This window comes from Meleagris gallopavo, chromosome 4, assembly GCF_905368555.1.
Source record: "Meleagris gallopavo chromosome 4, MGAL_WU_HG_1.1, whole genome shotgun sequence".
Classification (NCBI taxonomy): domain Eukaryota; kingdom Metazoa; phylum Chordata; class Aves; order Galliformes; family Phasianidae; genus Meleagris; species Meleagris gallopavo.
In genome coordinates this window covers 29,654,370-29,675,401 of record NC_139407.1, presented here as the reverse complement: position 1 = coordinate 29,675,401, position 21,032 = coordinate 29,654,370, and the positions used below count along the sequence as shown (strand labels likewise).

Below are 21,032 nucleotides of genomic sequence, written 5' to 3'. Positions count from 1 at the left end.
CCATTCATTTCAGCAGCTTTGGATTAGTTCTTGTGTCTACTCCCCCTGAGGGATCTTGACTTAGATGATCATTTCCAGAAGGACAGCCCTGGAAACGTGTCCAGGAGATTCTCAGTGTACTGGAGAACTTCAGACTTCACTTTGTGGTTGTGTGTACAGTGAGCAAGAGGGGATCTGATGAAGGAGCTTAATTTCCTGCCCCTCCAAACTGCAACCTGCTGGAAATGTAGTCATCCAGCCAGCTTATGTGACATCAGCCCTTAGAGTATCTTTCCTTCACCAGCATGTCTCTCACATTGCCACTTTCTATATCTGCACAGCTTGCAAATCTTTCTGCTGGGTGTTTGAGATGCTGTCATCTCACATAGCTCATTCCAGGCAGCTGTTTTGTCAGTGACTTATTTATTTATTTCAGTTCTGTTACTCATTTCTCTGGCAGATTTCTCTCCCTGTCACTCCCTTGCTCTGCAGGTCAGCAGTGTACAGCATTTGGATTTGCGGGAGCTGATCTTCCTCAGCCATTTCCAAATGGTGGAATTTCCCTGGCTGTTGACTTCTTGATGCCTGTGGAGTTCTTTTTCTCATTCCTGCAGTATGTGGTTTCATGGGGAGTGGCAGTCTATTGGCTCAAGTTTCTCCAGCTATACTTCGTATACATTTTCCGTGGTCAGGAACCAAGACTGAGCTCCAGATAAAATCCTACTGTTTGTGGATAACAACGGATAACATTGTTGTGCTAACAGACATTTGCATGAGAGATATGAAAACAGCCCCATTCATGCCCTTCTGAACAGGGCTGGGTGGCTACAACGGCTTTGAAATTTGAGGTGGGTTGTTGCTCGATTGCATCAGGCATTTCCACAGCTCTCTGCAAGCTACAGGTGCACCAGCCTTATCTACAGGAGCGAGAGGTTAAGGATTCCTGCCATTGCTGCAAAGCTCCTGCATTTGCAAGGAAACCGTAGGCTGCTTAGGGCTGTCCCTTCTGCAGATATTAAAAGCTGGATGGGAAAATAACTGTCTTTGTACTCCAGAGCAGACTTATGTGCACTCTGACCTATAAAGTAGAGATGGCCTAGGAAAGAAAAAAAAAAAAAAAGTGGCTTCTGGAAAAAAATGAGCCAAAAGGTGGTTTTCTTTGTAGAAAGCATATTGTCATTTCATTGAAGAACAGAATAGCTGAAGAGAGCAATTGCATGTATAACACCATACACAGCACAGAGTGCACCAACAAGTTTTTATGTCTGTGAGACCTGCATTTATGCAGCCTTTCCGGTGAAGGCAAACAAGGTTATCACTCTCAAGTGCGCTTGTAGCCTGGAATAAAAGGAAGGCTTTCTTTCCTAGTGCTGAGAGGAACCAGGGTTTGATGCTATCCTGTCCCATTCCATAAAGACATTGTTCTGTTAATTCGTAACAATCTGTGCTGACTGCTGTTGTCATACGTTCACTTTCTGTACCATACATTCAGATACTTTGTTTTGCTTTCCTGCTACACCAAACAGGCAAAATGCCATAGGCTTGAGGCAACAGGGAGACTTTAATGTAGAAAATGATCTCCTACGCGAGATTCTCCTAGGAGCTGCTGTAAGATTTGCACAGGTGTGCGGTGTGGCCCATTTCTCTGCCTGCCTGGGTACCCCAGTGGTTATAATGGGGACTTTCATGGGCATTCGTGGCTCTGCTGTAGCAAAAGGGAACTAGACGTTTTCCATTTGCTGAGTTGCCGGTGCTTCTGCCCCCCCCCACACTAGAGCCGTTTGCATGTTTTCAGCAAACAGTGCTTTATTGCTGTCTTGCTGAAAGGAGGAAGGCAAAATTAAAAGAGAGAGAGAACATCTTGTGAACCTGCTGTTCTCAGATCTCTCCGATAAGGACAGTTCCAAGTGCGTGAGAAGTTTCTTAGTCTGAGATTTTATTTACTTCTGAAAGAAAAGCCACCTTCATCCCATTATTTTATTTTCAATACAGGTTTTAATTTGGTGAGAAAATATCTTCCCCATAAAGAACCTATTCTGCCTCATTAACTCCTACAAAAAGCATCCTCCCCAAACTCAAAATGTTAAAAGAAGCATAAATTAAGGCTAAGTTTGCTGTTTGCTGCTTTAATCAACAAACAACCTTAATAGGGACCCACAAAAGGTTCTGTAAACTAAATTTATTAGTGAGGAGGAAAACAGGCTTCAGCTGCGGTGTCCTCCCCTTCCCAGCCCCATGCATTTGGAGGGGGTGGACTCTTGGAGGGATGCCTTTTCTTTGCGGGGCCTTCCTCTCTTAGGCAGGTTGTTGTGGTCCCATGGATCTCTGTCAGACTTTTGTGTTGCAGCTAAGCTGAAGCAACTTAGGACAGAGTCTGTTAATTAGGTCTTTAAAAGCAGCCTCTTTTTATTCTTTGGCATACAAACGTCCTTTTTGCCTCCTCTTCTCCCTAAATCTGCTTGTCAGTAACTCCAAAGGAGAGATTTTCACAGCAAGAGAAAGCTACCATCCTGGCTGCCTTCCTTTCACCTCTCCATGAAGCTTGAGAAAAAGTTAGCTACACATCTGTTTCTCCACTTTTCCTCTCCTGGATATGTTTAGGAAGCTTTCCTCTATTTCTTCTTTATGCTATCGTATTTATCGTTGTTCATGTCTCAGTAGTATCTCCTCCCACATAGAGTAGTGCTCACAGTCACTGCTGCACTGCCATCTAAAAAACTAAAAGGTTGAGGATGTAATCTAGAAAGCTCTGGTGCTGAGGACAGGATGGTTGGATCAGAACATTAAGAATTATCTTTCCTGAGCCAGCATGTATGAAAATACAATTTATTCCTAAATTCCTCTTTAGATAACAGCAAAACTTCCTTACAAACTTCTTGCAGTCGATTAATTTCAATCTTAAACTTATTTTTCACTGTTTTTATTTGAGAGCAGTGTCCGTAAAAAAATTCAATAAGGATTTTTTTCAATGCTGCAGAGTTTGGACTTCTTCACTTCCTTAGTTACTTTCTCACCTATCTTAAATGCACTCTGAGATATGCAGTGCTAGGATAAATTCCAGGAAAATTGCTTTTGTACACAGGAGAAAATGGCATTGACCTAACAGAGAATAATTTCTGAGATTTATCTAAACTCCTCCTCGCCTTGCAGGAGTTCATTTGAATTGGATTTGAGCCAAGTTGTGATGTTTCTCTAAAATTCCCCACACTTAATGGGCTTGGCTTCAAACGGTATTGGCTTTTGGTTCAGGTTTGCAAAATCCAAAGGTGATTCTTTGGCAAAATCTGAAACTCTTGAAGAGCTTCTTTTGCTGCTTTCTGATCACTGCCCCTGGCTGCAGCCCCTGCTGGCTCTTGCTCTTCATGGTATGTAGATAGGTCAATGCTGAGAACAGCCCCTTAAAGGAAATTGTCCCTTTTAAATGCAATCCATGCCTTATTTCAGAAACTAATTACTCTACCCATCCCACGCCTTCTCTTCCTTCACCAGCAAATGTAACACAGATCTTGTGTTTCACACTAGCAGCCTGAGCAAACGCATAGACTGATCCTCATTTACTGTAACCTGGCATCTGCACTGCCTAGAAAGTCAGCGACATAAATTGCAAGCATGAGACTGTTTCTTTTTGGGGACATTGTCCTTTCCTCCTGTAAATACAGTCTTTTTTTTTCCTTTTCTATGAAGCAGCTGGAGCTTAGCTGTTCATCCAGCAGCTTGTGTTGCCAGAAACATGAGGACAGGCAGACAGGGAACATGGGAAGAGGGGGAGCACAGGGCTCCAGGGCTTACGGCCATTGCAATACCACTACACTCCCAGTATTATCACCTGCCTCACAGGAGATATCTCTGCTTTATTGCAATGGGAAGAAGGAAGTTTTCTCAGCTCCCTTGGAGCACATAACAGTATGTGGCATCAGGCAGCCCTGCCTCCTGTTGCTGGATCTTGCTGAGTTACAGGGCCCGGGAACAGCAGGGTGAATTCAGCATCCTAAAAATGCGGTAGGATTTCACATCCTCTGTGACACCTGGGCTTTCTTAAGGTAGCATGTTTTTCTTCAATTTGTTATTAAACTTTAAATCTCTTAAATCTCTTAATACTAGTCTTTCTCTCTCTTTTTCTTGTTTTTTTTGTTTTTTTTTTTTTGCTGTTGATCTGGGGGTTTGAAGGGCTTTTTTTTGTTTTTAGTGGTGACAAGAGGAATGCAAGAGAAAAAAAAAATCAGCCAAAGGCTGAGTCCTTTGTCTCCCCACAGCAGTTATTTCTGTCATCTCTGGTGAAATATATAGCAAAAGGGTGGGGGTGATACTTGGGGTTATTCATGGCATTAAGTTGAAAAATGTGCTTGAATGCTTGGTGGATGTGGGGCAGTTGTACCCACTTATCTCATATATACATTGGTCCTGCTAATACACTCTGGCCTGAGCTTGAGGAAACTTGCTATGTTTATTCTTCCATCTCTGTTACCAAGATCCATCAGGAACATGAACTGAAGCAGCTAGTGGCTTGAAAGCTTCCGTGACCCTCAGAAGAGCTCCATGTCTGTATTTGACAAGTTACACAGCTAATGTTGTGTGGTCAGCTGGCCAAAATGGTAGATTTCAAAGCGGCTGGTGACAGTGAACAAGATGATGGCATTTGAAGTGGGTTTCTGCAACCTGACCCTGAAATCATCGTGGTCATGGTTTGACTCTCCCTTTGCCATCCAGAGTTCCGGTTGCGATGCCTCTTGCCACTGGTTCCCAACAATTATTTGCAAGAATGGTGCAAATGCCTCTGGGTGTCTTCATCTACTGCCAAAGACAAACACAGCAAATGCATGTCAAGGTGGTGCATACGCATATTTTTTCTTAGGTTATCCACCGCTGGTCCAGACCCAGCTGACAGGCTCCAGGGCTGAAGACAGCAGCATATGCATTGGCTGTTGGCTGGATGTGAGAGCTGAAGCAAAATTGCCTGCCAGCTTCTGAATCTGATTTGCGCTGTTACTGAGCGAGAAGAGGCATGGAGGTGGGCGAGGTCTTCCCTGTGATTGTTGTTACTCTTATGTGTCTTTGCTGTATTTTGCTTAGCTTCTAATTCACCTTGAAATAGCTCAGACAAACACATAGGAAAACCATCTGAGAGCTGGAGGGTCCAGCTATAATTTCTTCATTTTTTTCTTTTAAATCAAAATACAGAAATTATCAAAGGTAGTGAAAACATAAGTGGGACAGGGGAAAATCCACTATACCAGTGATTACAGTTTGTGGAGAGGGAGCTTTTATAACCTCCACACGTGTGCTTAAATAGGATTTAACTGACTTCAGAAGCAGACAACAAACAGGAAACCAAAACTGTGCAAAAAATGTTGAGAACAACCCTTTGAGTCCCTCCCCTCACTCTTTCTCTTTGCAAAATGCTTCATTTGATACTAGTGGCACCAGAATCATCTGATAGGGAAATAACTCTTTGCTATATCCTATTTTCTCATTTGTATGGAAAGATGTTTCTTTTCAGAATAAGCACTGGAGGGCTCACATTCAGCCTGGTTCCTGCTGGATAAGGTACAGAAATAGTTGAGTTTGAGCCTAGCTCTGTCAGAAGTGTGGTCCTGCTTGCTATGCAAGGCAGTTGTCACACTGGTCCATACATAGTCTGCTCTGCAACACAGAGGATGAGCACAGGATAGCATGCCACCTAGGGCTGCTCCAAATGAGTGGTGGAAAGTCACTTTTCTGTTGAATTGCACAAAAGCAAAAGTACAGTTTTCCAAGCTGGTACTTGGAAGAAAGACCAAGTATCATCCAAAAAGGTGTGTACATGGCTTTATATAAGCAGAATGGCTTTTGCCTTGTAAGGCCAATGAGGAATCCTAGCTAGGACACCACCACCACTGCTCTGCAGTGCACTGATCCAGTGATAATGCAGGATTGTGTACAGGTTGGCAAGACTATGGTCCATGCCTTTTAGAAAGAACTGTCATATAACACAAAATTGAAATAGCGTCACTGATACTGGAGAGACACAAGGTGAGCTCTGGGCACCTCCTGGATGAGGCTGTCATTACTCAGAGCTCTGCTCACCAGCATGGATGTAGGTTTGACCCACACCCGTTTTATTTGGAAGGAAAGCTGTGGTCATCGTTCCAGGGCGATATGGCTGGAAGTTGTATTGAAGATTTCCTTTTGTCAGCACTAGGAGCTTGCTGTGATCACTTGTAGTTAATTCCCACTTGGCCTGGCTGCCTGTTATCTGCCTTTGGGTGAGTACCTGGTGCTATCATAAGCACATAATGCTTGTGCTATCAGTGTTTTTTTTGTTGGTGGGTTTTTTTTTTTTTTTTTTTTTTTTTTTTTTTTGGTCTTGTTTTGTGTTTTTTTAATCACAGGGGACAAATATACAGGAGCTTTTATGATTACATCCACAAAAAGGACTTTGCTTCATTGCCGGGTAACTTCTGGGAAGCTGTTTACTACTTGGTATCTCTCAGAGTTGCTGGCCAGGATGCAAAGTACACTTAAACTCTTTCAAATCTCAATAAAACTGTTTGGAATCATTTTATGAAGGAAATTATTGTGAGCCCATTTGGCGCCTAATGAAGTGAACCTAAATAGGTGACATACACCGCATGGGCTAAACAGGTGACACACATAGAGCAAAATTGTGTTGGAGAGGTGGTAGCAAGTAGTCGTGCCTCCTTCTGGAAAAAAAGTGGTTTTTGATGTCTCCTGCTCCAAGTCATCACAGATGGAGGCTGTGCCCAGATATGCAACAGCATGCCAGGTTTTCTAGGGGAAATTATTTTTCACAGATGGAAAGAATGTGTGCTGTGGAGGTACCACTTCAGACAGTGGGTTTCATCATTAAGATCTATTCTGTAATGTCACCTACCTTCTTTCTTTCATGTCTCCAGTTCAGATTCAGCACAGGGTCTTTGATTAGTGTATCACGTTAAACATTAAGCACTGTGGTTGTATTGGGAGTTAGCAGGTAGAAGGAGAGATGGCAATGTAAGTGGTAGCAGCGCTGAACAGATTGTCTCCTGCTATGTATACATCCACTGGTGCAAAAGGCACTGTATCAATTCTGTTATGTCTTTACAGTAGAATGTATTTGTTCATGTAAGACTGACAGGAATCATTTTAAGCTAAGACAAAATAAGTTACTTATGAACTGAAATAAAGCTATGTGTGTGGCATTTTATGATCACTTAATGGGAGGTGAGGTGAAACCAGTACCTCTCTCTTATGAAAAGTGCTTAGAGAATGGAATCCTTTCCCTGTTCTGGCATACTCAAATGAAGGGCACATCTCATGTCTTCCCTCTGCAAAATACAGATTTCTGCCTCTAAAAAATCCGGGGTACCTGTGAAAGGCTCGTGGGCATTCCTGGAAAAATGATCCGGTAGGTGCCAGATATGTTGCAATACAATGACAGCCACCTGCTTGGGATTGACCAGTGCATGTCTCTCTCACCCAGCTTAGTGTGGCTTGTGAGAGAACTGAGTCCAGCCCCTGGGCTGTGTAACCGCGCTGAAGCCAGCACAGCTGGTGGTGGCCAAGGGCAGTGTGAGTGCAGAGCTGGGCAGCAGGGGGACTGAAAGGTCTGATGCTGACAAAGGGCTGTCTGCTTCACACGTGAGCGGCTCATGTGGGATTTGCAGAACCTTTCTGAGGCAAGGGAGGGGGTGTAGGGTCAGAGTGTGCCTTGATGGGCTTTGCTCTCTACCTTCATTTTTCTTCAGTTGTGTGCACACTGCTAGAACCATGGCACTTGGCTGTCTCCTTGGGGCTGCAGAGTCCCATTGATCACTTTCTCCAGAGAAAATGGTGAGGCATCCCAGCAGAAGATTTCCTGCTTGCATACTCTGTGCAGCTGTTGCATGTTTCTGTAAGTAGTGCTCTTTGAATTAGCTCGACTGGTGGATGCCTTGCAATGAGAGGCAGAGATGTTCAATCACTTGCTTGGAGTGATCTTTAAAATGGGTAACATTACCAGCAAACATCTTTCTTTGTGCACCTGGGAGGAATGTGACCCACAGACCTCCTCTGCCCGTTTGCCTTCACTCCAATTTTCTCCTCTGTTTCTCCTGCCCAGAGATCAAAAGGTCCCGCTTTCTCATTCCCTGCTGTAATAATTCCTTTTTAAGAGTGCTGTCTGCATGCTCCCCTGCCTACACCCAGCCTCCTTTTTCCTGTCCGCTCAGCTCACCCTGCCCACGCAGTGACACCAACAGCACCCACTCAGGCATGAGTATTGTAGCTGCAACCCTCAGTCGTGTTTTGCGTTCTTCTGCCCAGCAAGTGGTGGAGTGAGTTGGAGCACTCCCTCTGCTATCAGTACTTGAGACACTGGGAAGGAAACCTGTTAGCAACATGGAAATGGAATGAGGACAATTTCTGCTGGCTACAGACCTAGCCCCAAATCTATGACAGGTCAGACATTTGAAATTAAGTGCTAATTGCCCATTACAAATGCTTATTCATGAAAGTCTCCAAGTGGAAGCTTATTTGTGCTCCAGATTCCTGTAAGAGTGCAGTTAGGCATCTTGAGCCTCCCCACACAAAGCCTACCTTTATATGACCAGGCGTACAAGCACACTGCACAGCCGGGTGAAAGCATATTGCTGCAAATGAATAATAACCTGGAGCTCAGCCAAACTCCTGTAAATCAGGGCAGACACAATGACAGTGTTTCCCTAATTCTTGTACCAGCCTTAGGTCAGGCCTCACACTGCTCCAAAAGCAGTGTGTCACAGACTCCCACTATCTCAGCCTTCCTATTTGACATCCTCCAGGATAGCACCATCCCTCCCTTCTGACAGTGGCAATCGCCACTGCTCTGCCCCTTCCTCAGTTACCTAATATTCCTCTTTTACCCCCATCTCCCCTCTCTTGTGGATGCGATAGGGATGTGAAGGAGACTCAGAGGGATGCAAATGAACTACTTGCATGCCTGTCTTTGCAGTCATTTCCTTTCTCTTGGCAAGTGCTGTATTGAAAATAAGCGATTCTGTCCAAAGAACCCAAAGTGGCAGGAGAATATAAATATCTGAAGCCGGGTGATACCCAAGCAGAAAGAAGAGACACATGAGAAGACATTGTGCCTGTTTGAAAGCCATGATTTAGGGGATTGTTACCAAGTTTAACTCAAGTGAAAAGCTTGGCTAACCGTGATGTGATGCATGCTTGCCTGTATTCAAATGAGAGCCACTTCTCTCATCCTTTATACTCTCACTGGACCAGTGCTTGAATTAGCAACACTGTCCTTTGGGTTGAGAGAAACACAAAGAATTTCAATCATCAGTTGTTCTTAATGAGAAGAGGGTTGTGGGGGTTTTTGATGTAGCAGGAGCTGCTGCATTAGCTCTGTTCTAGTGGTAAGGAGGAGGATCAGAAGGGCAAATGTATGCCTTTGAAAGAGGAATCTGATGCAAATGAAACCAGCCTACTTCACCCTGATTAGATTTCATCATGTTGTGACTTCAGAATGCATTCAGCAACCTGGCAACAGGGGCAAAGATTTGAGAAATGTCCAGAAGTTAAAAGGATGCTGTTCCTATGGATTATCAGTCTATCCCTTTTTTAAAAAAAATCTATCTTTACTATTCTTTCAGCAACTTGAAGCAGGCGTCAAAGAAAAGTATTCAGACAGACAATAAAAATAGCTGGGCCAAGTGCTCTCCAGCAGTGACCTGATCCTGTCTTGTGTGCTACGGAGGGCACAGATTCCTTTGCAGTTACAAACAGGCTCCAGACTGGAGACAGACTCCATTTCAGGCTAATTCAAGTAAAGTACGTGATGATAACCGATGGCCAGTGCACAGTAGAGTTATAATGGGGAGAGGGCCACTGTGCAATGTGGCTGCATCCCAGTTGTGCTGTGACAGCTTACGTTTCCCTGGAAAGATGGAATCAAATCTGTGCTGTAAGGCATCACGCTAAAAGATATTTTACAGCTCTTATGAAAAGATCCAGCCTGGAGTGCATCTATCTTCATGGTGTTGTCCCAGTGAGGCAGGGAGAAAGAAACCATCCAGCTCACAACATCTTCGTAAGTGGATTTCCCAATGTTTTGTGCTCAAGTATGTTAAGAGTATGTTCCTGGCTGTTTCAGGCAGGTTATCAAATCCCACATACAGAGGATGAGAGGTATGGTAGCAAGCATTAAAGAAAAGCAAGAAAATACCTAGGAACAGCGTATTTACAAAACCAGAGTCTTGCCTGTGTCTTACATTTCTCAAGTGAAGGGCAAGAATGAATTTGGTTTGCTTCGCTGAGCTACAGCACTCAAAAGATCTGGCACTGCATTGTGTTTTGCACAATGTGAGCTCCTTTTTGTGAGAGTGAAGCAGAGGAAGGCTGGGTCTGCTTTTAGGCTCTGATACAGGCATCTTCAGGCATCACACAGAGATGTAGTTTCCTTCTCTAGTTTGTGGCTGCACATGTGGTACTGCTAACGTAGCTGACATGATGGTATACCATCCGTGGGCTGGAGTCATCCATGGGGATTAGAAACTGCAATATATGAAGTTGCAGGTGAGAGGTTTGTCTTCTAGTTTGTTTTTTATTTCTGTGTCTTCCCTAGAAGATAACTTTGACCCAGTTTGCTTGATGTGCTGGAGTCCAGACCTGGCAAAGGAGGAGAGAGCAGTAAAGCCAGCAAAGTGTCTTTGCATCAGAAAGGTGTGTGTTGAGAGGTAGACTGAAAAACAAACATTTTATGGGGCCTGATAGCTTTGTTGTGAAGGATGGAAAATCTTCAGGCTAGGACCTGAGGGCTATCACTGCACGAAATACAAAAGGAGCTTAGTTTCTAAGTGGCTAATGAGGTTACTACCTTGTTTCTGTCAAGGGTTTTGCAGGGGTGATGCTGATTAATGTGTCATGCCCTTTCCCCAAGCCTATAACCTTCCTCTTCCATTTCACCAGGTTCTGTCTGACACCATTTATTAGGCTACTTGTCCCTGACTTGTGAGGAATAAGTATTGACACTGATGGCTGCTTAATAGGATTCGGTTTTGCTTTTCACTCTGTGAAAGAGTTTGGCACTTCTAACTCAAGTGACACTCCATTTCAGACTGGCTCCACCCAGACTTAATTTTGGAAGGATTTCTTTTTTCTTAAATGAGGATGGTCACAGCATGTCCTACATATGAGGGGAGGATGAGATTAGATATGTACATTGCTCTCCTTTTTCCTAATGATGTGCAAAGCAGTGATGTCCAGACTGAGACTACAGCTCGCCATATGCCTCCAGCAAAGATGTGGCTTCCTTTGGGAGAGTGCTGATGTTCACACTGGAAATAACAATTTGGATGCGTGTTGTTGAATAGGGCTTGTAAATGGCCTTCTATTTAGCTGTAGAGTGGTGCATCTGATGGCGGTTGGTGGCCTGAAGACCTCAGGTCAGTCTGCCAGTAGGAGCTGAGTGGGTGGCCATCCTCCCCAGTGCTTTGTTAATGCATTTGGAGTTGCTTTAAGGAAAAGCATTTCATACTGTTTTAAACACAGTGGTTGTGGGTGGGTTTTTTAAAATGCACCTTAAGGGACTTGTGAGGAAAGTCCCAGTAACGTCCCATAGCCATCTAGAGTAAGTGGAGTTTTCGGGGCTGTGAAAAATTGTTTATCTACAGAGTAGTGACTTTAAGCAGGGACTTAGTGTCCCTGAAAGCCTAGCAGGGCTTGCTATCTTTCTGGAAAACACAGCCTTATGGTGATCTATAATATAATTTTTCCAAGTGCTCCTGGAGGTCGTTTGCTCCATTGGACAGGATCTCTGGGGAAGACTCTGAGCTCGTTTAGGTTAGCTTCTCGTCCCGCTCTGTTCAGTGCTATCAGCCTGGAGCCCACTCGCCTTTCGTACTGTTACATTTCCCCAGCCTGCTGAAACTGGAATAATTGCTTCACGGTTGCTTACAGGCCCTTCTATTTTTTACCTCCCTGTCACTCTCCTTTTTAAAAGCAATTGCTTTGTGCACATCTCCCCAGCAAGCCCCTCGCTGCCAGAGCAAGAACATGCAGTATGGTGGCCTTCCCTGCACTCCAGCTCCAGGCTGGCTTTAGGGAACAGAGCAGGTGATCAGTCCTCACTTCTGTTCCAGGAGCCACAGGTGCTGGTTCCTCTTCTGGCGTGGCTTGTGCAAGCACAGAGGGATGCACTGGGGCACAGTGGTGTGCGAGAGAGCCCAGGAGTTCCTCTCATGCAGTGTGTCTTGTCGTGGTTGCAGTCCTTGTCCTTCTCCAGGCCTTTAAAGGACAGGTAGATGCTAAACATAATTTCAGTGAGAAACTAATATTTATTTATTAGCTTAGCAGACAGTGTTTCTGTTTCTTACCTTAAGCACTCTTAAAAAATACAGAAACAAACAAAAACATGCCAGAACATCACCAAATCAAAGGTAACTCAAATGGCTTCTCTTCCATTAGTTTCACAGTGCATAGGCTGCCTGCATTAGTTTGCAGCTGTGTTTATAGATGAAGTTATTAAAAAGCTGTGGTATCCCTGCTGCAGGAGGACAGTAATCACAGTAAACTCATTGTATCATTAAAAATAAAAATGTAGGGAGATGATCAGTCAGATGGTAAGTCAGCTATATCCAGCATGATTTTGTTCTCTTGGTGCTTACTCTGTAGGCTCTGTATGTACCTGAAAACCTCAAGTCTCTTCTGCTGCTACCAGGCTGATTTTGTGCCCTCCCCAGGCCATTGGTTTTCCACTGGACCTGTCCATTTAATTTGGTGCAGAGAAGATGTGATGAACCAACAGTATTTCTTGTCTCGTGTGGCTGGACAAGTATCCAGCATAGCTGGTTTGTGTAATATCTGTTCCTTTTTTTTGTTTGTTTGTTTGCATTTCTGTACTGCAGTCCCTCAGAGCTACAGCCCTCTGAATTCTGTGCAGAGTGAAGCTGCAGGTCCTGCAGAGATTCTGCGTTTTGTAGAGCAGCTGGCCTGCTCTACAAGAAGATGCTCATCTGCTTACTCAATCCCTGCTCATTTATCACTCAAGATTCTAAACTAGAATCCTGCAGAAGTGAATGCACGTCTTGTTGAGTAAGGGATTTGGTAATTTGTTCGGGAAGACTTGGGTGAGTGGGATGAAGAAGTTGTTCATAAGAAGTAGTTCTTATTGTGGAGATTAGATATTGCTACACCCTTGAATGTGATTTAGCTCTGTAAAATGCACTCCATCCCTCATGTTACTGCAATTAAAATCTAACGTAGCAGAAAACACTGCAAAGCAGTAAGGTTAGATAGCTGAGAGAAAAACTCAGCAGCAGACCAGAGTTGGTGCCTGATGCTGGATGTCCACCACACCTGTGACAAACACGGATATGGGCTTTCTTCTGCCCTGTCAGAACAGATGCCCAGATAGTCACCAAAATTTTTTCAAAGAACATCTCAGCTACTATTCTAGCATTTGGTAATTCATCCGTATTTTCAAAGGAGAGCTGCCGGGGTAAAAGTTATGCCAGATTCTTTGAAGTCCAGTACGTATGCAAGCCAGGAAGAGAGAGATCCAGCTGTGCGGATGGAAGATTAATGCCCTCTCTTGCTCATCAGTGCTCATCTGCCACTGGAGCAGTTTGTATAAAGCATTTCCTTAATCTTTGGCTTTAGACCATTTTAATTGCTGGTCTGAACTGACCTAGTTTGCTTTGCCTTCAGCATATTAGGAAACCCTGCAAGTCATGGCACCAGCAGTTTGAGGAAAAAAAAAAAGTAATTCTGGAAAAGATTTTTCTGGTTAGTGAATTTCTCAATATGAACAGAACTTCTTCAGCACGCAGTGCTTGTTTTTTGTTTTTGGTTGTTGTTGTTTTCCTATGGAATGTGTTGACTTTAATAATCCTAACATAGAAATGGGTTCTTATAGTTTGTGAGTACAACTCTTGCTTTCTTCTTGTGGTTGCTTTTCTTTATAGGAGCTGCAGTTTTTTCCTTTACAGTTGTCCTTTACAGTCAGCTTGTGCTTTCCTTCATATTGTGTAAGAAAAGTTAGAAGTTGTAATTTAGATTAAATGACTTGTGATCAGCATGATTCAGCACTGGGAAATCCCAGGGCATGTGCAGATAATGTTATTGTGTTACATGAGTGCACTTATCCTTAAAGGGATGAGTGTGTTACTGATCCCTTTCCCCAGGTGAGCTCTGCAACACATCATTCTCACTTGAGACACCTCTGAGCACTTCTGCACCCCACTCTATTATGGACAGGTCTGAAAGGCCGTTCCTAATCACCTCCTGGTTCTCAGCAGTCCATGAAAAGGGGTAAAACTCTGCTTCCCCAGCCAAATCACCCAGTTTCCTCAAAGACCAGTGTGGCTTGCTGTCTACAAAAATCTCTTGTGATGCTTCTGAGAGTCCTGGGGATAGAACTGAATGAAAAGGTCAGAAAAATGCCGCTCAGGGCAGTGCTGGTTTATACCAGTGAAGATGAGAGTCCTCTTCTTCCATTGAACTACATCCTGAAACACTACAGTATTAAGCCACAATTCTAGAAAGATTTGGGTCAGAGCTGCACAGAGAGCACTTTTTCCATACTCCAGCGGGGTGTGAAGGCAGAGCGTTCTTAAGTGGAGTGAAATCATGGCCAGAGACAAACCTACGTTGTGCACAGCAGATCGGAGTAGCAAAAGCCCATCTCTGCGCAGGGCATGTGCTGGTGCCAGGTAGTAGCTTGGGGCCATACTTTGGCAACCCTCTGCTACTGCTGTGCCAGAGGACAGTCATATGGACGTGGTGGTTTCGTGCCTGTTTACTTTTGAGTGCCACGATGCTCTCCTAGCACTTGTTAGGTTCAGATGGAGAATGAGAGCTGTTAGAAACAAAGTGCATGGAAATTAGAACCTGAAAATGTGAATCTGAGCACTGAAAGGTGCTGGTCTATCTGCAAGCTAAAGGAAGGGAGGAGGTGACTTTTGTTATCCATGTGTGTGTACAACCTAGGCATGGCGAGCTCCAGTATCTTGACATGCTCTGTGGGTGGCAAGTTACAATTCAGTGTAACCATGAGCTTCTATTATAAAAAGCCAGGAACTGAGTAGGTATAACAACTCATCTTTTCAGCTTTCGAGGTTATTCCTTGCAGCTAGGGCTCAGGTTGGCAGGACCATGCAGGGAACTGTGCACTGCGACCGCCTGTTCGCAGCACAGGCAGTGTGCCCAGCTCCCTGCCTGAATTCACACCGCTATCTGAAGGAGAGCTGATCATGCAAAGCAGGAGAAGGCTTGTGTTTCAGAAAGGCTTGGTTTAGGGTGTCTTTAAAAGGGTGGCAGTCGCTGGGGTCGAGGTCTGGGTGCAGAGGAATGCTATTAGCAAACCTAAAGACCAGAATGAAAATGCTGCATATTGTGGACCCAAATTCAGCTGGCACAAACTAAAAATGTGCATGTGAGTGCCTTTCTAAGTATCCAGTAATCCTCCAGGGCAAAACGAGGATTAGGTCTCTCTTGAAGACAAAGAGGGAGTTCATTTTCTCAAAGATGCCTTGGCCAGTACCAAATTAAGTGTGGAACCCAAATGAATGCGAATACTCCTTTCAGATCTCTGCTTGCAAACAGGTACAGTGCAGAAGCAGCTTATTTATGTGTGTTTGTGTGGGACTGTGCAAACACGACGTGGACAGATTGTGGGATTGAGGTCACGTCAAATAAAACCCATCCAATCTCAAAGAGAAAGCCAGAAAAGCATTGGGCAAATAGAACTAGATGGTATTGCACAGTCAAAATCCAGTCTCCATTCTGCAGATTTTTCCACTCTGTAACTGAAGGTTAGTGCTCATCCTCTGCCCTTAATTTGCAGTTTTTTAAGTTGGAATTAAGTGATGAGCCCTCCTAGAAGGAAAGGTAGGAGCCTGATTTCATTACAAGTGACTTCTTACCGTGTACTAAGCAGGACTGCATAGGAGCTATTGAACTGAAATTGTAGGTTTTCAAATGAGATGTATTTGTCTAAAATTTTCTATGCAAGCTGACTCTACTGTGCACTGTTCCTGGAAAATTTCTTCTTTTTCCTTTTGTTGATTGGCTTATGGCATGCAGATCAGCTCTCCTAATCTCATCTTAACAGATACCAGCACAGATGTGCTTGTGATATGTATGAAAAATATTTGTGTTTGTATTACTTTGTATCTTGGAAGCAGCAGCCAGCAGCACTCCAGTTTGAAGTTGTAAATTTTTTCCATTGGAGCTTTACAGACCCATCTTAATGCAAGAGTTGGACATCATTGTTTCTGGTTGAGATGTGGATACCATTGCTGAACTCTATGGGAAAAATACCTTGTTCACTCTCAAGATTAATGTGGGATTTCATGTGAGATTTCAAACATGCCTTGCTTTGCATTAAGATGAAGCAGAGACCTTCCATGGTTTTCCAAGGGCAGAACGTGTTGCGCTTTGAGGTGCCCATGAAACAGTATTGAATTTCTTGTCTGCCTCGTCAGGCTCTGAACTTGTAGCTGGGTTTGCGAAGTCCTCTATCTCAGGAGAGCACCATACATTGCATGCTTGAGATTTCATACAGGACCTGAAAACTTCTTGTAAAAGCTTTAGATTTTTTTTTTTAATGGAAAAAAACACCTTGTCTGTTTATTTCCAGCTGGTTCTAGGCTATGTTGGGCTCTTGGGAGTCCCCTTAGCACAGACTCACAAACCTGTTACCACTGCCAGCCGCGTGCCACAGGTGGCCCGGGGAGGACCTGAGTCTTTGTGCTCTGACAGACAGAGCTGCTTCCACTTCAGCTAAAGGAGATTCTGTAAGCGTGATGGATATGTGGATTATGGGCTATTTCTGGAGCAGCCACAGGAGATAACAAAATAAGAAATACGTAAGCAAGTCGGTCTTCTGGCTTCAAGCAGAGCAGGAAGATCTGCAAAGCAGCATGCCCACTGGACAGGGAAAGGTTGGTGCCTGAGGTGAGCACAGTCTCCCTCCCTATATGGGGGAACCCTCTCTTTATCAACAAGGAGGAGGCAGAAGGACTTCTTGTTTGCTAAGAGAAGAGGTACTGTAGTGGAGGTGGCGTTTTCATTCCCAAGGAGATGTAATTCCAGCCCATCAGGCACTGAGAGCTCACCCTCACCCTGCAATATGAGGATAGCCGGAGGTGAAGCCACCAAACTGCCCTTACCTCACTGGGCAGAGCTGGGGAACTCAGGACAGCCTGTGACATAACATAACGCTATTGGGATGACCCAGCAGTCTTAACCCCTTCATCTCCCTCTTTGTGGGTTTGATGGTGCTGAGTGCTGCTTTGTTGCTGCTTCTCTTTATTTCTGTGCTTGTGCTGTGCTGTTGGCTGCTTATGTAGTGGAGTATGGTTGTCTCTTGCATTCTGGTTTTAGACAAAGGGAAAATCTATTAAGTAATAACTAAAAACCACGGTAGGAACTTGGAATAGGAGTTTATTGCTTTAACTTCGATTTCAGCATCATCACCATGTGAACTGCTTTTCATGGAAAGCTTTTAATTCTGATACTGGTTGTAAACAACTCTGGGAGATTCAGATGATTTATAAAACAGAATTAAAGTTCTGTCCTCTCTTCTAGAAGCAACACTTGGTTTAGGAATAATGGGACACTACAAATTACTAAACCTATTAATATTTATAGATTGGAATCTCTAGGACTTGGATCTTCTATTGCCGTGGCAGAAAACCTGGCATTAGTTCAAAATAAATGACAATTATTCCAAGAGGTGGAACCATTGGAGAACTAGTTATTATGAAAAGATTTTTGAAAGCATAAATGATCTTTAAATTATTCCCGGTGCTCTTTATGGATGATCTCAGCCCTGCTCTAGACTCACACTTGGAACCACTGGGAGCTAAGCAGAAAAGCAGCATACAAGATGCTAGTGCAGATAGAAGTGCACTGGAAAACATGCCACCAGCAGCAGAACTTCAGAAGCTTGGTTTTCTATGACTTTCTTGTATGACCTCTTGCCTTTGTGAACCATAGCCAGAGAGCTAAGCACTCACTGCAGTATTTTCTCAGTGAGAGACACAATTTGTACGACTCCCATTACTCTTTTTAAGAATGCTTAGTTCTCTGAGGCTGATACCTCTGCAAAGCCTGGTTGAAACTAGTCTGCAGATACAGACACTGTCACTGGGGGATCTGCTGGGCAGAGGCATGCATCCACACCTGGTGACTGGGCATCAATTTGGAAGCGATAAGGAAGTGCAAAAAAAGGTGAGAGAGAAGAGCCAAGAGCTTGGAAGGTGAAGATAAATGGTATGAAATATTTCAACTATGCATGTAATGGGAGGTCAGTGCAGGAGGCAGATAAGAAGGCCAGAGGAGGTCGCAGAGGGTTACGGTCAAAAGCAAGAGATCTCCCTAAACCATCGAATGAGCTCTTCAAGGATTGTGACAGGCCATATTTTTAGATGAGAGAGAAGTTAAGCAGGGTGCTTTTGTACAGCTAGCCATTGACATGTGTGGTATTAAATACCAAAGGCACTTTGGAAGAGTATAAATAACATTTCATAACTAAACCAGAACTTCTCAGAAATGGAAAGATTTGAGAGGCAGCTGCCAGCCTCAGGTGGGAAATGAAGGAGATTTAAATAGGCTGTGCTAGGTTTCCTGTCTCCTGTGTATGAGTTTCACTACAACATGATAACGTAAAGAACAACTGTGGGCCACTCCTTGTTGGGGACGCTTTTCAACTATGCACTTGTGAGGCACTTTGCAACATCCCGAAATAAAATGCAGCCCCAGCCTTAAGGACCATCCAAGTGGGCCGGGTGCTCTTGTAGGGGCTGCACACTGTGCCGTCCTGCCACTGACTCGAGCTTTTGGAGAAGGGTTGCTTGAAGGAGAAGTTGCAATGGCTAAGACACGAGGTAGGCTCTGGGCATCTTTGCAGATAAGTGGCTGTTGGCGTGTTGCTGTTTAAGAGATGAGTGCCCTCCTGGTAGTGTAGGAATGCCTCAGAAAGTCTGGTATAAGCAGCCAGGTTGTGTGGTTGAGTGCGGAACAGAAAGCTGAGAGCAGAGGGAAAACTGCTTTGTGGGCACTGTTTCAAGGAGATCTCCATCCCTGTATGTGTGTTTGTCTGGTGGAAGGATCCTCATCTATCAGGTTCCCCACTGGGCTTGATTAACAGCGTTATTTATAGACTGCCTGATTAGTTTTCAGTGTCTTAGTGAGCCTGTTGTTCCACATGGAGCTCAGTAATTAGAGTTTTTTAAGAGGCTTGGGAAAAACTCGCCTGCATTTCCTCCTTACCTCCAACCAACAGCTCCAGAGCCCATGCAGGTACTAATTAACGACTCTTTGTCTTTCTGGGGTCAATCTCACAGTTCTGCATGCTGCCAGGCAGGGTTTTCTCCTTGTGAGGGGGAACACCCAGGCTGCTCACCCCCTGCTGCTTGAGGTTCAGATCTGAGTGGATCCATAGGGGAACACTTGGAAGGGGCGCACAGGGGAAGTTCTGCGCACAGTGAAGCCAGGAGTCCGTGCTGCCTCTTGCTTTCTTCATGTGTTTAGAAAGCTGTTGAAAAAAAATGAAAAAAGTTCTAAGTGCTGGAAGATCACTAGGCTATGGTGATGGTGAAGCCGTGGGCATATGCTCCTCTGCATCAGTTCATGTGGCTGCTGATTATTCTTTTTTTTCTTCAGATTTTGGGCAATTTCCCAGTCCGGCATATTGTTACTAGCTACTTCTGTGCTAGTGGAGTGAAGAGAAGGCAGGAGCAGCATCCATCTGCAGGAGCACAGCTCCAGTGTAACCTAGTGATAGTGAAGGGTCTGGAGTGGAAGATATATGAGAAGCAGTTAAGATCTGTGGGTTTGATCAGCCCAGAGCAGAGGAGCTGAGGGGAGACCTTATGGCAGCTACAGCTCCTCAAAGGGAGTGGAGGGGCAGCGCTGAGCTCTGCTCTCTGTGACAGTAACAGGACCTGAAGGAACAGCATAGAGCTGTGTCATGGGAAGGAGAGAGGGGGGGTTAGGGAAAAGTTCTGCACCAGAGGGTGATGGGCATGGAACAAGCTGCCCAAGGCAGGAGTTGTAGTCCCAAGCTGCCAGAGTTCAGGAAGCATTTGGACACTGCTCTCAAACATAGGGTCTGATTTTTGGGTGGTCCTGTGTGGAGTCAGGAGTTGGACTCCATGATTCTTATTGGTCCCTTCCAACTTGGGATGTTCTATGATTCCATGATTCTAGGAGGTCCAGAGGACCTGTTCAGAAGCAGAACAGGGGGAGTATGACTTAGTAATGAACAGTTACCTGTGTTGTGATAAAGGCTACAGGCAGCACTGGGACATCCAGGAGGCTTTTCCCAAAGGGCTCGGCACCCACAGTGCCTCTGAAAGACAACAAGAGTTGTAGGTACCAGCACTTCCGCATGTAGGACTGCAGGGCCAGCTCATGCAAGGGTGACCCCAAATCAAGAAGGTAGCATAGTTACTTCAGACAAAGGTTGTGTCACCCCAGCGTGATCCTGCTGTGCAAAGTCCTCAGGTAACCTGCATCTCCTCTTTGTGACCTCCATCAGCAAACCAGAAAAATGATCATTCCCCATAGATGAAATGAGGCCAGGATTTGTCCTGAGACAAGTGTCTCTGCTGAGATTCTGCCCCCTCTGATGTGACCCTGCTGCATGAGTGCCGTTCTTTGTGGCCATCTCTGCTGCATTTTCATAGTATGCTTGAAATAGGGCTTTGTTGTTTAAACACAGTAGTGAAGTTGTTCTGCTGTACAAGGGCTCCTCTGAAAGTAATACCTCCTATTTTATTATGCTGGCCCACAATGTCAGAGGAGTGATATGGCAGTAAAGGTTGAACCTCTACTGAGCGTTAGCTCTGTCAAGTAGTATTATTGTGCTCTTTGCTATGGTTTCAATGGAAATGGATAGGAGACATTGCTTTCAGAGTTATCTACTGTATATGTGTACCTACTGTATACATATGCACAATCTTTTGTTATCTGTTGCAGCTCTCCTGTCCTTTGTGCTGCAGTCAGTCTTTAAAAATGAGTTTGTTTTTGTCTCAAGGGAGCAGCTGGTGGGTCTGCAGAGGGGAGCAGTAAGGGAGGCTGCGCACCTGCTGTACAGATGGGAG

At 44.5% G+C, this 21,032-nt stretch overlaps 1 protein-coding gene across 9 annotated transcripts in view; it reads left to right on the top strand.

Moving 5' to 3' along the window:
* The window catches only part of SHROOM3 (shroom family member 3), a 134,223-nt gene that overhangs the window by 83,284 nt on the left and 29,907 nt on the right, over nt 1–21,032 (top strand). The window contains exon 1 of one of the 9 annotated variants that reach the window (XM_085222664.1): nt 4,864–4,987. The exons of the other annotated variants lie outside the window; for them this stretch is intronic. The gene's annotated coding sequence lies outside the window, so the exon portion shown is untranslated. Of the gene's footprint in view, nt 1–4,863; nt 4,988–21,032 lie in introns of those variants that run through there. 9 annotated transcript variants of the gene reach the window in all.